Source organism: Tinamus guttatus, unplaced genomic scaffold (genome assembly GCF_059628265.1).
Source record: "Tinamus guttatus ecotype Peru unplaced genomic scaffold, ASM5962826v1 Tinamus_guttatus_pri_ptg000264l, whole genome shotgun sequence".
In the NCBI taxonomy this organism is placed as follows: Eukaryota; Metazoa; Chordata; class Aves; order Tinamiformes; family Tinamidae; genus Tinamus; species Tinamus guttatus.
The window spans coordinates 1,425,019-1,442,501 of NW_028288798.1; the positions used below are offsets into that span (position 1 = coordinate 1,425,019).

The 17,483-nt window shown below is 45.5% G+C and overlaps 1 protein-coding gene across 1 annotated transcript in view; it reads left to right on the forward strand.

Annotated features, from left to right (window-relative positions):
* Positions 1–11,949: 11,949 nt before the first annotated feature.
* The window catches only part of TAGAP (T cell activation RhoGTPase activating protein), a 45,663-nt gene continuing 40,129 nt past the window's right edge, over positions 11,950–17,483 (forward strand). The window contains exon 1 of the mRNA XM_010216064.2: positions 11,950–12,014. The gene's annotated coding sequence lies outside the window, so the exon portion shown is untranslated. The remainder of the gene's footprint in view (positions 12,015–17,483) is intronic.

The following is a 17,483-nucleotide window of genomic DNA, read 5'->3' on the forward strand; positions in this document are numbered from 1 at the left end:
GGCCTTCCTTTTTCATGGCAAATCACACTCTGATTCTCGGATAAGAGGGACACCAACGCCTGAGGTCAGTCCCCTGCGCTGCAGGGCCTCTGCAGAGGGGAGCTGCTATGAGAGTGCATGACTCCAAGCTGCAGTGCGAAGCAGCTGCCCCTTAGGGACGGTGCGGACTGAGTGAGTAGGTGCCTCAGAGAGGCTTTCAGGGGAGCTCCTGGGAGAGCTGCCTGCAAGATGAGATGTGTTAGATGTGAATGTGACAGCGGGCAAACACCAGCTGTAACTGTGCCTGGGTTTTAAAAGACTCTTGAGGCAGAGCAAAGCCTGTGGTGTTACAGACTTGTGCAGGGAAAGCCTGCAAGCTGAAGGAGTAAGGGAATGTAACCGTAAGATGTCACTGTAGTGCTTGTGCATATTTTTAAAAGTTTTAAAGCTATTTAAACAAATAAATAAGTATGGTGTCTAACTAAGCAGAGGGTACTGTCCTAACCTTCTCTGCAGCGTCACTTGGCTGCAAAATTTTGTTGGGGGCTCAAAGACGTCTGCTGTAATTATTGAACAGGCATCTGGCAGAACGAATACAAGAGTGGGAGTTGTGTAAATGCCCATTTAACAGCAATGCAGAGGGTCAAGGAAACAGGGCGTTGGAGGAGCAAATTGCATGTGTACCTGAGGAGATATCTTTTGCAACTTGCAAGAGGACCCTCTCCTGATGCTTCCTTGGGAGGAGGGGGCCCTGCTCTCCACCGGAGGGTACATACTGTCAAGTTCCAGTCTGCCCTCATGCTCCTTCGTCCAGGCACTGTTCCTACCAGGGCAGCTCCTCTCTTGCCCTGGTCCTTGGGGTCCTGGCAAGAGCTACAGCCAGGAAACATCCAATCACTGAGGCCTTGGTGCCCCTCTTCTAGGAGGCCATTCTTGCTAAATCACTCAGGCACCACATGCTTTACTCCAGCACCACAAATGCGCACCCAGGCTCCCTAGCGTCACGTCATCTTTCTTATCCAGAGTGGCTGTTCAAAACCTCCACGTGTCCATGTGGTGTAGTTTCTAGGCATTGACCTCTATGTAAAGTATAACACCAACGACCAGCTCAGCAGCTCAGCACAGTTTTTGCACAGAGGCAGGTTCATATGCACTAGAATTTTTCTGGGGTTTGCTGCTGATGGAATGCAGCAACTTTTGCAGTAAAAGTTACTTTGGTGAAAATGTAGAATAGAAAGAGCAAGACAAAAAAAAGGGCAGGAGGACAGAGAAAGTTCTCTGCAGAGGTCTGCCAGGAAGAAAAGGGACAAAGATCTATGAAATGCAATTTAAAAGGATTATAAGTCTGAACGTTTGTTTTGGGGAAAGAAACACTGGTGAGAATCCCAGAAAACTGGCATCCTCACTGACCTATGGACGTGAGCCATGGGAGATCAGACCATCCACGCCACAAAAGAGAGCATGAGACATTCCCTTGCAACCAGGCACAAGAGCCCCTGGCCCAGAAGAAACCACTGCAGCTTGTTTTACAAAACTGAAATGATCAGGTTTGTAGGATTTGAAGCAAAGAGTTGTTTTCCTAGCATTTTTTTCGAAGTCTGATTTTTTTTTAGAACTGGATTAAACTGTGTTAAAATAGAAAAAACAAAAACTTCTCAAAAGCAAGTTCCCTTTACCCTCAGCTGTTATTTTCTTAAGATTCATGATAGGTAGACATTGTTCTTGGGCAGTTTTTCTCATCCTGAGTGAGAGTACCATGAGAAGTAATTCTCTTTTGTACTTCACTAGAGTTTGATTTAGAAACATTCTCCCTTTTACATGCACACTTATGCTCACCAGCTCGTGCATATATTTTTATCCCTGTACATACATATGTATTTTATGAGCCAATTCACATAGTAAAAGTAGGCAAATGAGACCTAGTCACCTATTACAGATGGTGTTTTTTGCCATCTTGAAAAAAACTTCAGGTTGGCTTATTGATAGAAAGTCTGGAACTGTTTATTACTATTCCTGTATTACATAAAGTTCCCAGGGAGGTAAGAGAGAGCATGCTGACTCGATGTCAGCAAAAGGCTGTTCCTGCCCCAAGGGATACACAGGCACAGGAGCAGATCCTGCACTGCTCCTTGCACTGAGTAAATACCTTGCAGAAAGTGGTCCCAGTGGTGCCGTAGGGGTTACCTGAGTAGGAATGTGATTATTACCATAAGTAATGGTAGCAAAGTCTGGATCTCAATGTGTACAAGATGTGGCAGATGGAGTGCAAAAGCAAACGGGCTGGCTGACAGCAGGCGTTTCAGTAACGAACCGTCATATGAGCTAGTAGACTCATCTCCAATTTTACTGGGCTATGTTCCAGACTGCATTTTCACTTTTTTTTTATTTAAGTATTTGCAAATGAAAGCCTGCTAAGCTCTTGGATAAGTGTCTCCTTAACTTCTCAGTCTCTTATGAATTTCAAGTAGCATTTTTTATTGTCTTAATTGGTGACTTCCTGTTTTAATTAGCCATTGCAGTTAATCTTGTCCCACTGACATATATGAGGCTTTGTAAAGAGCAAAACAGCCTTTTTTTTTTTCTAGCATGAGCACTAAAAGACATGTGAATTGTAAGAAATAAGGTGACCACTTTTGCGATTCTGATTTTCATTTTCTTCCTTCCACTCTAGTCTTCAGTTGCCACCTCTGAAATTCTCAGGTATTTTATATGCAGATAGGTCCTGGCAAAAACATAATAGGAGCGGAAGGAAGGAAGGAAGGAAGGAAGGAAGGAAGGAAGGAAGGAAGGAAGGAAGGAAGGAAGGAAGGAAGGAAGGAAGGAAGGAAGGAAGGAAGGAAGGAAGGATGGGAGGGAGGGAGGGAGGAAGGAAGGAAGGAAGGAAGGAAGGAAGGAAGGAAGGGAGGGAGGGAGGGAGGGAGGGAGGGAGGGAGGAAGGAAGGAAGGAAGGAAGGAAGGAAGGAAGGAAGGAAGGAAGGAAGGAAGGAAGGAAGGAAGGAAGGAAGGAAGGAAGGAAGGAAGGAAGGAAGGAAGGAAGGAAGGAAGGAAGGAAGGAAGGAAGGAAGGAAGGAATCCTCCAAAACTCCTTAAATGAAAACCAAGCCAAAAAAAGAGGGTAATACTGAGAAGGCTAGAACTGATATGCAGTGGCAATTTACATAGGAACAAGTACACTGTCATGACTATTAGATACAATTTTGTAGTAGTCTGTATCTACTCAGCCTTTAAATGGATCTGGCTAATTTTGAAAAGTATACATATATTGCGGTTTATTTTTGAAGAAGTCCAGAGCTGTGAGCAGTCGGTGACAAGATAATTCATCTGTTCCATTCCATAAGGTCAAACTGAAACTTTTTTAACCAGCTGACATTTGAGAGGACAGGTATTTGTCCTTCTTATGGAAAAGAGCAGTTCCTATGTTTTTCCCTAGGTAAAATATCATCAGCTGGATCACAGGAGGTTGTGTCCTGTCCAGAGAACTTACCATTGCCTGAACCAAATCATAGAATCATAGAATGCTTAAGGTTGGAAGGGACCTCTAGAGATCATCTAGTCCAACCCCCCTGCACACACAGGGTCACCTAGAGCATGTGGCACAGGACTGCGTCCAAGCGGGTTTGGAAGATCTCCAGAGAAGGAGACTCCACAACCCCTCTGGGCAGCCTGTTCCAGTCTCTGTCACCCACACTGTCAAGAATTTTTTCCTTAAGTTCCTGTGGAACTTTTGGTGCTTCATTCTGTGGCCATTCTGTCAGTGGCCATCAGGGAAAAGAGGCTGGCCCCATCCTCCTCCCTGCCTCCCTTGAGGTACTTCTAGACACTGATTAGATCCCCTCTCAGCCTTCTCTTCTCCAGGCTGAACAGGATCAGCTCCCTCAGCCTCTCCTCATAGGGCAGATGTTCCAGGCCCCTGATCATCCTTGTAGCCCTGTGCTGGACTCTCTCCAGCAGCTCCACATCCCTCTTGTACTGTGGCGTCCAGAACTGGACACAATACTCCAGATGTGGCCTCACCAGGGCTGAGGAAATCAAAATGATAGATCATTGCTTGAAACAAAGAAAGTTATAAATCACTTTGAACTGGCTAAAAGTCCGCTGTGCTCATCAGATCACTTGGGTGGTGTTGAGAACCTGAAGCATGTACAGCAGTAGAAAGCCAAGGAGAGACTTTCGAGCTTTCCCAGCAATGTGCAGTGGTTTGAGAGCTCCCTGCGGTTCTCAGCATGGTCTGCCAGGCTGCTCCCAAAAGCTGTGCCTCACAGGCTAAATGCCCAGAGAGGGACTGAAAACTGCAATACAGAGCCTTCCCCTCCAAGCCAGTGACGAGGCAGAGCCCAGTCCCTAATGTCTTTTGGCCCTATCCATCATTGCTGCATGCTTGATGGGCTCAAATTTGGGCTGTAGGATCCTCAAGGTTGGTGCTTGCTACTTCTGATAGCCTATGATGCATCACTTATACCCGTCACCCTATCCACAATAACCCTGATGGAGAGATCTTGTCTGTAGCACCAATTAAGCAAATGGCTCTTCTCTGTGTGAGTAACGGCCAGGTGGGCAGCACCCTCCTTTCCACTGCATTTCTCCCAGCCTGTCTTGAACCCTCTTCTGCAACGAGAGGGCACCAAGTCCAGCCAGTGCCCAACCCTGCTCCTGTGAGCACCCTCAGCTTGGCGTGGGGGGCTGAGCCGGTGGGGCGGCTACCGCGGGCCCCTCTGGCTGGTCCCGTCTGGCTCCCGGCTCCGCATCCTCACGGGACTCCCAGGCTGCGCTGCCTGCGGTGCAAGACTCCTCCCTCGGTGGGGAGGTGGCAAGGGGGAGCTCGGAGCAGTTCCCACTCCCACATGGAGCAGCAGCATCTCCAGGATGACAGCGCCTGCCCCGTGCCCTCAGACGGTGCCATCCCACTGTCCCGGGTGCATCGTGCACCTGCAGGCGCCCTGCCAGCGCCAGGATGCTGCCAGGGCCACGGCTGCACCATCGGCACAGAGGGACCTGCGGCGGGGGAGCTTTGATAACGGTGCAGCCCCCAGAAATCCGGTGAGTGAGGAGAGGCATCAGCAGGATCATGGCAGCGCGGGAGAGTTCAGGCAGGAGGATCCACAGATGTGCTCAAGGCAGAGCTTGGGGCATGAGGGAAATGGGTATAAGGCAGCATGTGGCCAGCAGAAACAAGAAAGCTCTCCTTTTTCCGTGAGTTTTAAAAATGACCATGTTTGTTGCAGATTGTTTGAGAAGAATGGAAACTATTGAGAAGCACATTTTTAAAAAAAATGTGATCTTGAATTGTTCTTTTTTGGTATAGTGCAATATCTAAGAAATCTATTACATAACTCTAGGAATACACTTTCTAATACACTTGGCTAATCTTGTATTTCTGGGCTCAGCAGGTTCATGCTTTCAGCACCATGTCACAGATCCTTCCAGGAAAGAAGGCCATAGAAGTTGGGTGTTATCAGAGTCTGCTAATAGAACTGTACATTGCCCCACGTCCTGCCAGGGGAGCAGTGACTTTAGTGCACACAATTTGGAGGGATTATTTGATAATGTTACAGCATGTCCAAAATTCTAACATATCAGTTTAGGGTAGCAGAATTCTGTAAAACAGACTAAAGTAAAACAAAACCATCAGTCACTATTAAATAGATTTATTTGGATAATTGTTAAAACAAAATCAGAGTTTTTTGGGGGGGTGTTTGTGGAAGAGGGGAAGTGCTGGGTGTTTGGGTTTATTTTGGGTTTTTTTGTTTGTTTTTTTTGTTGTTGTTGTTTGTTTGTTTGGTTTTTTTTTGCTGTTGTTATTCTTGTTACGGCAAGGTTTAACATAAATCCAAGAAACACATTTCACGTTAGGGCTTGCTGCGAGCTCCGTCCCATGGCACCTGATAGCCTGGTCTGCGATCAGGACAATAGTGGGGTTTCCTGGAGGAGTCCCAGCTGCAGCATTCACTGCTCTGGCAGCAGGGGAGAGAGCCCAGCTACTGCTCATCGATCACTGGGCCAGATGGGACCTCGCATCACAGAGTCTGACCTCAGATAGGAGCAAGAGGCTTTCTGGGAAACAAAGAGAAAATTGCAGGGGACTAAATCTGTGTGCCAAAAATGTGGCATTTTACCAGGATCACAGGCTGACAACACCATCAAATAACTGGCCCTGGGGGAGAGCAGGAGAATGGGAAGGCATGGACAAAGGGTAGGAAGAGGAGAAAGAAGCTGCCAGGGGATATCCTCCCCCACCCTGCAGGGAGCAGCAGCAGTGCCAAGCAGAACTTACTTACAGGAGGCAATTTGTCAGGGCTGGCTCCAACAGACAGTGTGCAGCCCGCACAGAGCCCCCACAGAGGCTCTAAATCACATGGTTTGCACAGTCATGGTGAACATGTCTCATCAGTCCCCATAGCCAGGCTGGGGGCTTTTAAAGCTCCTTAGATAACATCTGCTTCTTGCGGTGCTGCTGTAAGTTCAGAATCATTTTGATTTGTTTCAGGCGATAAGAAGTTCTCTTGATAGAACACAAGCTCTTGTGGTCCAGGAGATGGTATTTTATCTAGGAAGCAGCATAGGAACTGCTCTTTCCCATGCTCTTTCCCCCAGCATCAGCTCACCTCCTGGCACCTCCTCATGTGGGACGCTGCAGAGCTAAGGGACAGGATGCACTAGCTTGGGGTCATCCTAAAAAGAGGTCTTGTCCTAAGAGATTTTATGTGTAGCTCTGAACATTTTTAGGCATTTCCAAAGTAACAAAAAAGAAAGTCGAGATTTTAAAAAGAGATTTAATTTTCAGATCATGCTGGTCCTTGCATTCTGAGAAATACAACTTCAAGTCTTTCAAGATGGAAAAATCACATTTCTAAGTATCTCTGAAGGAGATAAAGCTTTGAATGGCTTTCCAAATATGTAAAGAGATGTGATGTGTTTGTGGTTATAAAACAGTACATCACTATCTAAGGAAGAATGCTTTGTATTTTCAACTTTCTGGCAATGAGTGCTATTAGCTGAGAAAGTTTGATTTCCCTGCCACTTTCAAAAATCTCACCATTTGATGGCAGACATGCTAAGCATTTTCAGAATGCTTTTCCATTTCAATGTGCAGAGCATTTTTTTCAGCTTCCCCACAATATTTTCCTAATCATGGTCCACTTCATACTGGAAACTAATGAAGCATTCCTTGTGGAACTTAGCCCTCGTGTGGTGTATGGAGGTAATTTCATTAAATGAATTGCTGCCAGTGAGTGAACTTGAAATTCTGAAACCTGCAAATGTGATTCTTTGTCCCCGGTATTATCTGCTGCTGTGTCTCAGAAAAAGAGTGGGTTATAGGCTAGAGTTAAAAGGGTAGGAATTTGAGTTGCTACACACACTGCAACATCTGCCATAGAGCAAGAAAGGGTTTCTATTAAGTAGAGGAAAATCCCTCAGGAGAGAAAGTATGGAGCAATTGATGATGCATACCGGTATTAATAGGGTTCAGGTTCTCCCAGATCTTGTATCACAGGACAAACTTAATTTAGCATCTCTGTGCCAGCTACAGCCTTTCATTAAAATCACATGGGATTTTCTTCCCCTGAAGTAACAGCTACACTTGGGAATAAAGCTTGTCTTTACAGCATAATATTTTTAGTTCAATAAATCAAGTTTAAAATGACCTTCCTCTCCCTTAAAAGTAAAGAGCAAGCACAAAAGCCGAACAGCTGCAATTTGGTCTAGGTCCTTTTACCTAAAGGAGCTCCAGAGGTGCCAGGCACAGCTGGCAGGCCCAGGAGGCACAAGGGCAGGGAGGCAGGTGCAGGGCCTGGGGAGGGCGCTCAGCCGCAGCGAGGAGGTGCTGCACTCTGAGCAGCCGCTCGACTGGCACTGGAGACAGGCGAGGCCAGAAGGGAAAACTGTTATGTCATCTAAAAAGATGTTAATTTAAAAAAAAATCAAACTGAATTTGTTTTCTATTTGGAAATAGTTTCATCTCCCTGGATCTTGATAGAGCAATTTGGTTTCATCCCAAACAAGCTGCATGCGCTGGAAGCAACTGCAAGTTGATTCTCTGCGTGCCAGTAACTTCCACTCCTAAGATTTATTCCTTTGCTACGGAGTCATGGTAGGAAACCTCTGATCCTGTTCAGAGAGCATCTGTTTTCAAATTATGGAGGGGAGAGGTCATCAGCAAGGGAAGTAATGGAGGGAGCAAGTTAGGACTTATTCTTGTCTGCTTTGGCAAGCGACCAAGGTGCTCCATTTGCCATTTGCCATTTGCCAGTGACAAGCACCAAATATTGTGTTCCTCACCCAGAGCTGGGTCTGCTGAAGCACTTCACCCTTGCTGAAAGTACAGGGGCTTCTGCAATACCCAACAGAGGTCTGGCCACTGTATACAGGCCACCCTCAGATGCCTGCGGCAGCCTCTCAAGAGACCCTCCAGCACCACAGCTCAGAGGCAGGAAGCTCAGGACATCCCCCACATTTCAGAGAGGAGGAGCATCAGGTCTGGTATTTTGAGTAGTGCCAAAATGTGTGCATGTGTTTGTACATACGCAATTATGCAATTTGAAACATCTTGCTCATTTAATCTCTGCTGTATGTATTTGGTAGACGAAAATCTGGAACAACAGGGATAATAGTGACAGGAATTATTAGCTTTGTACCGATTCAGGAGGAGGAACAAATCTTCCTCCCAACTGAGGAGTGCTCCTTCCATGCCCTTCTGCTGTTGGATTGCTCTAGACACCCCAGTTCCCAGCAGACCACAGTTCCCAAGAGCTCCTGCCCTGCTTGCCCCTTGTGGCAGTGGGGAAGGTCACGTTTCCCCAGGCAGACTCCAAAAGCTGTTTTGCAGAGAGAGGCCTCCTGGGTGTCCCTAAGTGGCTTCCAAGTTATTTCCTGGGATCTCTCAGTGCTGACAGTGGATACTGCATTGGCCTAAGACTCTGGTGTCTCGCCATGTGCAGCAGGTTTGGAAGTTGCCCTGGACAACAGAGATGGGATGATATCATGGCAGACACTGATGGCAGTTTTGTGAGCTCGTGTGGGGCTACTCGGAGCTCATGATGCAGCGAAAAGAATAGGGAGAAAACAGGTCTCTGTCTGGATCAGGATGCTTTCTCACTTCCCTGACAGCTTGTGGCTACTTCAATCACTTTGCTAGAATGGTGATTTATCCTGATGCTGCAAATCCAGTGATGGACAGATCATTTCCCACATATGGATCACATTGCAAACTGCAAGTAGCTTGCAGGGGCTCTACTGGAAAGGTCTTTCCTGTACACCACTTCACCCTCTTCCCTGGGCTCCCGAGCAGGGCCACTTTGCTTTCCGGGTACCTGAGAAGCCATCCCAGGGCAAACTGAGCTGCTCACTGCACCAGACTGAGCTACAGTCCTGCTGGGCACGTGCATGAGGATGTGTCTGCACAGAATAACCTTCCCCAAAACCCACCTCTGTGCACGGCCATTATGAAAGCAGCATTACTGTGGTCACGTACTCTATGGTAAAGCACACAACTGACTGCAGAAAAGCTTCTGGTAACAATGAGTCAATGTTTATTACAGAAAAAAAAAAAAAACTCCTGTTCTGGTAACAGGCGCATGTATGTAATAACCAATTTCAATATTTGCATTCATTTCTTTGATTTCCGATTGTGTATTTGAAGGTATTTGACAAATGCAGGTGACAGAGAGGGCCGTGTTAACACAAAAGTGGGAACAACCATTAGATTCAGAAACATCACATTCCTCACCAGGCAGAAAGCAAGTGTCGCCTGCTGGAGTCACACAAGCTGACTCATGCAAGGCTAGATACACCAGTGTCAGCCCTGGCATTCTGAGTCCTCCCTGCAGACTCAGAGATACCCACTCCCATGTTTCACTGCTCTTAAGAGAAAGGATTTTTCTAACATCTTACCACTATGTTACTGCAGCTTCATGGAAGTTTGTGCCACTGCATATATCTTCAGTGAGAGCTAGGTTGCTTCCCCAATTGCTGCTTTCCTCTGATGGGATGGCATCATTTTCCTGCACTGTGAAGCTGTGTTTGGCCAGAGCACCGGGTGCATACGGCCTCAGCTGCCCTGACTCCCTGTGGCGCTCAGTCCTTCACAACCTTGCAGGAGACTGAACACTTCCGGCCCCCACTTCACACAAGCAGCTCCTGCCTTTGGCTATTTTGCGATGCCTCGATGAACTCTTTTTGATTTCTGCGCCCTAGGAAATTAGTCACTTCCTCATCTCACCCACAGCCGTGCTTGCTCGCTGCTGCCACCATCATGTGGCTGCACTTGCCACTGACTGATTTCACCTGGCCAGTGTGAAACGGTCTTTTACAGAGGTCTCCAAACTTGCTACCTGGCATGTCTGTGAAGGCACATGCACACACATGCGTGCACACGCAAGGGCACACACACAGCTTCCTCTCTGTGACTCAGTAGACTGAACGACTTTTCCATTTCCCCTAAGAGAGACAATCTGCAGACACAGGTACTGTTTTTTGTGTGCCATTTGTGAAATCAAGAGAGCAGTATACTGTCAACGATCTTCAGGAGCAAAAATTGAGAGTCAGGTGAAAGCTGCTGAAATTCTCATGAATTTGGGACAAAGTTTAAATAAAGAAGCAGGATGGCATTTTTAGTAACTTTTTTTTCCACTCAGTAAATGGTGCCAAATGTTCAGAAAGTTGTCTGTGAATGTGTCACTCCGTTTTTCAACCTTATCAAAAATTACCAAAAATACGACTTTAATAACAGAAGCATCCGTGAAGGGCAGTAACCTGCCCTTAAGCAACTCATGTTGACACTCAGCTACAAAAGGCCGTTTCTTGCTTTGGATGCTCCTTTGTAGTGTCAGCTCTGCCTGAAACAGCCATTTTCTCTGGTGTTCGTGCTAGCACTCAGAGGAGGCCACATACAGCTTGCTGTCCCAAAGCTCAGATTAGAGAGATTCAAACATTTCAGGAGACGGACAGCGCCTCAGTGGATTTCCAAGACACCCAGGTCCGATGAAAGCCAGTTTAGATGTCTCTGCATAATATTAGACTTCCTTCTAGGAGTTCAGGGAGACTCACAAAGATCGGGGTTCATCTCATCCCAGTTACACAGGTGAAGTGGATGTTTCCAACACAATTACTCTAGGTGTCTTTTATAGTCAATGCCTCTTTTAGGAAAGAACATAGTTCCTCTTATGCCAAAGCAGGCTGTAAAAACTAGGAAGGAAAGTGTCAGTGCCACTGCAGTATCTCACTGATCTCACTTTATCTCACTGAGATGAAAGGAACCCAGGGCAAGGAGCTCAGGAGCTCAGAAGCTGACGCTGGTGCTGAGGCTCAACCCGTCTGGACCAAAACTACCCTGGAGACTGTGCAAGCAGCCCCTGGATTTTCCTTTCACAAATACCTCTGCACATCTGCCTCCATCTCAGTCAGAAGGGCTCCCAGCCTCTCCCAATTAATGGTATGGTCGGATAGCTGTCATGCTAAATGCTGACCACTAAGAGGCTCTCAGCCCCTGTTTTTCAAGAGGCTCCATTTCAATTGACATCCTGTTTTACCACTAGACCTGTTTCTTGAGGAAAACTGTGCCATGGTTCTCAAACTTGAAATCTGAGCCAAGTGTCCCCTTGGACTCATAAGTCTCCCAGAAACATGGTGTACCTGCTCCAATGGGGAAATGCTAGTTGGTAGCCACAGAATGCAAGCAAAGCATTTCTTAGATAGGGGCATTTCTCCTGGTGCTCATATTTGTGCAAATGAAATGAGCACCAGGAGAAGGCAGGCTTACTGGACCTGTATTCTCCCAAATGCAGGCTGAAGTTTGGCAGCATCTGAGAGTCGGGAGCCCATACAGAGACTTTTTCATACTTCTCCTGGGCATACAGTGTAGTAATGGCTCCTTTAAGCAATCAAACCTCCATCTGCTTGGGAGTTTTGTCAGAGGATAAAAACTGCTAACAAATTCATTCTTGTTTGCAGCCACTCAGGAACACTGCTCCCCGCCGGGGCTCTGCACCTTCTTTTGTCTTCAGCAAAGCTTTAAGCAAGCCATGGTGGTCTGCAGCCAGGTATGTACATTGTGTGCCATACACACAGTGTCTGCACAGGTGACCTAATGCTCGGGACTGGCATGCTGGACCTTGCTGGGAACAGGGCTGTGGGCCACTGCCTGCAGTGGTCTGGTGAGCCCAGAATGTGGGGCTGGGTGCCTTCCTACGCATTTTTCCTATCCTGTGGCAAGGGCCTGCCTACTGCTGGCTCCTTGTTCACATTCATTTCTGCCCATGATGTTGAAAAGCCTCTGTTCCCCTCCAGAGCATTTCAGTTCTTTGTTTTCCTTTCCTACTGTTCTTCTTCCTTTTGGGTGGAAGAACTGCTAAAACAGGAAGAGTTTGTTGTGTTAGCATTTTCTCCCCTAGTTTTGCTGCAGGTCTAATGACTTGCCTGGCAAAATGAATGGGAAATTTCTACTGACTTCAGTGGAAGTCCTTCCTTCATTTACAGAATTTCCAAAAAGCAGAGGAGCTCTATCATTTCCAAAAAGCAGAGGAGCTCTGTCATTTGAACTATAGCTATTGCATTGCAATGCACTAACCTTCTTTCTGGCATTTAACGAATGTTGTCCACTGGAAGTTAACTTAACTGCACTGCTAACTGGGCCTATTCTTGTAACAAGTAGACTTCTTATGTGTAAAATAAAGCTACACAGTTAAGGCGGGAGGTGTAGCAGTATCTGGGACTTTCAGATAGCAGAAGTCTGAGGTTTTGAGCAATACTCACTCAGGGATTAGGTGTGTTGTACTGTAGGAGCACTTACTGTTATTATTCTTCAATTATGTCTCTTTTCAGAGTGAGCACTTTTTTTTTTTTTTTTGCATTCATTTCTTGACATGAACATCAGGAGCTGTCAGACTATGGAGAGGTTTAGCTTAACACATTTTCCTTTCACTGGAAACATTCCTAATTGAAGTCTGCATAGCAGAATCTGTTCGACACCTCCTGGCTTGCCATACGGCACATTTTCAGAGCCCAGAATCATCCTACCAGAAGGATGTAATTTAAATATTGAATAAACGCCCAGGAGTTCTTTCCCTGTTACTACATGATATGAACAAAGAATAATACCCTTCTCCTGTCCCCAGTCCTGCACACTCCAGGAGTAGAACTTAGGTGCAATCTGCTCCTGCAGGGAAAAGGGGGTGAGGCTGTCCATGCAGTGAGGAGAGCAGCCCGGATCCACATGACAACTGGCAATGGGTGAACTGCTGGAGGAGCAGTCATTTGCTGCTTCCTGCCCCAGATTGCTGCCTCCTCCAGACTCTGCCTTTGGTTTTCACACTTTGGCATCTGCTACAGTAGACCGGCCAGGCAGAGACTAATCTCAGCATCATCGTAAACGTCCCAGCACCTCAGCTTCTCCTCTTTCACATACAGGGGCCTTCTCTCTTTTTCACAGGAGGTGACATTTATCACAAGCATGTGATCCATGTTTACCAGACTCGTCAGTTAATCTGCAGATAGTACTGGCCTGTGCCTGAGGAGGCATGCTCTGGAGGCATCCCCCATTTTGCCACCCCTCTGTTTGCTTCAGTGCCTGCTCTCACTGAAATATTGTGAACTTGGGGCAGTGCTTCCAGAAATGCTGCTCTCAAGCATGCACTGAGGCCTCTGCATCTATAGAAGCAGAAATAGAAAATTCTCTGATACATTTAATGGCAACAAAATTCTCACAAATCAGAGAACAATCTATTTCATAAAACAATCACCTTTCAGGATTGAGAACAATCACAGCTAACAAGATGGATTATCCTCTGAATTTTTCAGAAACGTTTATTTTATTAAAGGTGGAAGAATGAGAAAATGGACAGTCTTCGTCCATGCCAACGCAAGCATTTGAGGAGCTGCAACATGAGGCTCCATGTGGGGCTTAACCTCAGCTCAGGAAACATCCTCCAAGAAGGGCAACACCATCACCACACAGACCTGAGTCCCAGCTTCCCAAGCAAGTGAATGAGCAGTGATAGCAGTGGTGGCCTGAACTAGGTGCATATCCATTCCCTGATATTCCTGTACAGGCTAGGAAACTATATAGATATCACAGAGCATTTGTTGGAGCATGACACTTCCTAGCCACTTTCCAGATAGGTTGAATTTTAAGTGGAGGTGACAGCTGCTGACATCTCTTTGTCAAACCCATGAACCTTCTAGTCCTTGTGTTCTTGGTCTGAATGATGAATTTCCTCTTTCCTCACACAGATTCACATCCTACCCAGCTGGGTAGAGGAAGGTGATTGTAGTAGCTGGACCATATATCATTTCTGGAAAATTGTCATTTTTTTTCATATTGAAGGTTCAATAATCTAGGGACCAGTTTCTTTCATCTTTCAAACCAATTCCTGATTGCAGTAGTGTGCAGGGCACACACGAACTAACTACTGCCAGTCCAGCTATTGACTGAGTTGGGTTGGGGACAAATTCATGGCAGTATCTGCTTTCTGCCAGTTGCCACCACATGGACACAATGAGCAATTACTAGCAGCATTAGGATAAGATAATGTAAGCACATTCCCATGACTGGTTATTAACCATGTCAATCAGAAATCATTTAGGTTTATGTTGGAAAACTACCTATAATAAACTCTGAGAAGTCTTTCCCTAAGGGAAATTATTCCTTGGGATGTTGCTGAGAGGGTATTTCCTGGTGGCTGGTGTTTGTGCATGTTACGGATCTTTGTGCTTCTGAGGCTGTGTGTGCGTTGTGCATTAGGTGATAATTTCATTACACATACTTGGCACAGGCAGACCTTAAACAAGATAAACACTCTTCAAACATATAGGAGGAAAGTTTCCCATCCCAAACATTTTCCAGGTTTTCCACTATGTTTACTAGTGAGATTTATACTATCTTTGCTACACTGTAAACTCACACAGTGCTGGAGATGTCACCAGACTGAGACCAACTAGTGATTTCTTAGCATGACTGCAAGTGCTGTAACAGATGATGAGGGGAGCAGTGACTGTGGCACTGGACTGGGTTCTCAGGAGTCAGGAAGGCCTGATTTGCAGCTTTCTTGTGAGATACTGGAAAGTCAATTACTTAATGACAGTCTTGATTCCTAGCCTTGCAGTGAAGCCTTGTACTGCCTTTCCTTACAGAGGAAAGCATCCGTTTGCATGGTCTTTTCACTGTTGGAATAAGCAAGTGGGAGATATAGTTTCGGTGTGATCTTATCTGCGTTGCATTAGCACATGTCTTCATTCTGTAAAACTGCATTAAAAATGTTCCTATTGCTCCCTTCCCTCTGCCCAGGCCACGGGGTCTAAGCAAGGGGACATAGCATTTGCTGAACTTTCCTGAAGAGATGCTGGATTGCATCTCATACTGAAAATATGATTCCTGTTATCACGTCATTCAGCCACATTTAGCACATTTAGTTGCTTTAAATCTCTCTCTCTCTCTTTTTTTTTTTTTTTCCTGTCAGTCTGAAAAAGTTTGTGGAAATATCTGTATACATGCAAAGGGGGTGAGTCACCCAGAGTCTGGGGGCCTGGCTGATGGCAAAGACCCTTATGTGAAAGGCTGTGGTTAAACATGGGAGGATTTCTTGCTGGCCGCAGAACTGCAGTGGGCAGGTGTAAATGAGTGAAGAAAGGTTGCTGCAAAGCAACATCTCTCAAGATCTCTCAAGGCAAAAGCCTACCCTAGGTTACTGGTAGCACTAGGGACTTTTATGGGTCATCTCAAGCATTTAATTTCCTTTCTATACCCTCCTCCACCTTCTTCTTGGCAATCATGCTTTCTTCTATCCTTCACTTTTTTGCCTGTTTATTCACTCTTGCACTCTTCTTCTACTTTGTGTACTTATAGCTAAATGTTTTAACTCCATTGTTTAACCCGCTGATGATAGTGCTGTGAGTTTGCTTTCATAGGCGGAATGATGGGAAAATATAGAGTAATGAAATTACAACACCAACTGTATGGAAGCACAGTGGGAAGTGGAAGTACTGCCTTGCAGTGGGAGACTAGGTCTCATCTGGTCCAGTCTGCTCACCATCAGAATGACATCTCTGCACCACAAGTCCCCATCTGTGTAAGGGGTTAACAGCACTGCCTTTCCTCATAGGGCCATGGTGAGGACAAGAATTCTTAACATCAGGAGACACTCAATGCAGTGATGGGGCTTATTATCATAAGACTACTGGGAACTGCAAAGAACTAAAAAATGAGGCTTTCTGGGTAAGACCTGTCCCTTTATTACTTGTCAGCATAATAGGATTGTAATCTGTGAGGGGATCCCTGTTTTAGTAATACAAAAAAGAAAATCATATTAATTGAGAGCAGTTTACCTGAGAAATACTTTCGTGAAAAAAGGCCTATTTGTAAGCATCCCTCCATAGAAGTAACTAGTACAGCTCATTTTGAGGATTGGTTCAAAATAGCTCATAGAAGTGACTCTGATAAAAGACTCAGAGTCTGGCTGACATTATTATAGAAAGTGTCTGCTGTCTTTGGAAATACTGCCTTTTTGTAGAAAAACAACACTAAATAAATCATCCGAATAAAAAGCTTTCCAGTGGAAAAAAAATAGTATAATCTTTGGTAGGTACCTTAAAACTTTCATGCTGTCTACTTTCCAACCCTTACACAAGCTCCAAAAACTTTGCCCTATGTGACTCCTCTTTGTGCTTCTGACAATTTACACGTCTCACAAAAGGTACTATGCAAATTCATTCAATGAATACCAAGAGCATGTTTTTACATAAGTGCATGTTTTTACATAAGTACATGTTCACGTAAAATCCACTAAGCACATTCTGAAGTAGCATTTGTCACTTTGGTGTCCCCACACACAGGTGTCTCAAAGCCACCCCTTCACTGCTTGTCACCATCCCCTTTCTGAAGGTTATGGCTATTCTCCCCCTCAGCAAGGTTTCTTGGGTGGGAGCTCACAGCTGTCATACAAAGTCTGCTATTGCTCTGTTAGGGTGCTCAGTGACTGAGTTTTGTGCTAAACTGGATGTTTTCCCCTGGACAAAATTTGGGCATTGTCACTCATTGTCATTTATCCACAGACCTGCAGGAGCAGGACTTTCATCTAGTGGGCAGTTAAAAGCAGTGTCCAGCTACGTGGAAACCTCTGCCCTCTTCTCAGGTGATGGGAGGTTGATGGTGGCTACTGCTGCTGCTGTACCTTGGCCTGGCCACTTTTCGCTCTGGTATAATCTATTCAAGGAAGGGCTGGGATTTTTACATCAATATAATTGACTGTTTAACACCCTAGCACCCATTATGGGCAGCAGCAACTTGTATTATGCATCCTAACCTCAGATGCAGCCAGATTATTTCTTAAAAAAAAAAAAAGAAAGAAAGAAAGAAAGAAAAAAAAAGGTTATTTCATTTCCTTTCCAAATGAAACTCAGGAATGCCAAAAAAGATTTCTCAGAACTTTCTATGCACACATATACATATCACAAGGAATGTGCAGAGCAGTCCATGCACATGTATATTTACTGTTGGACATATCTGAGACTCAGCT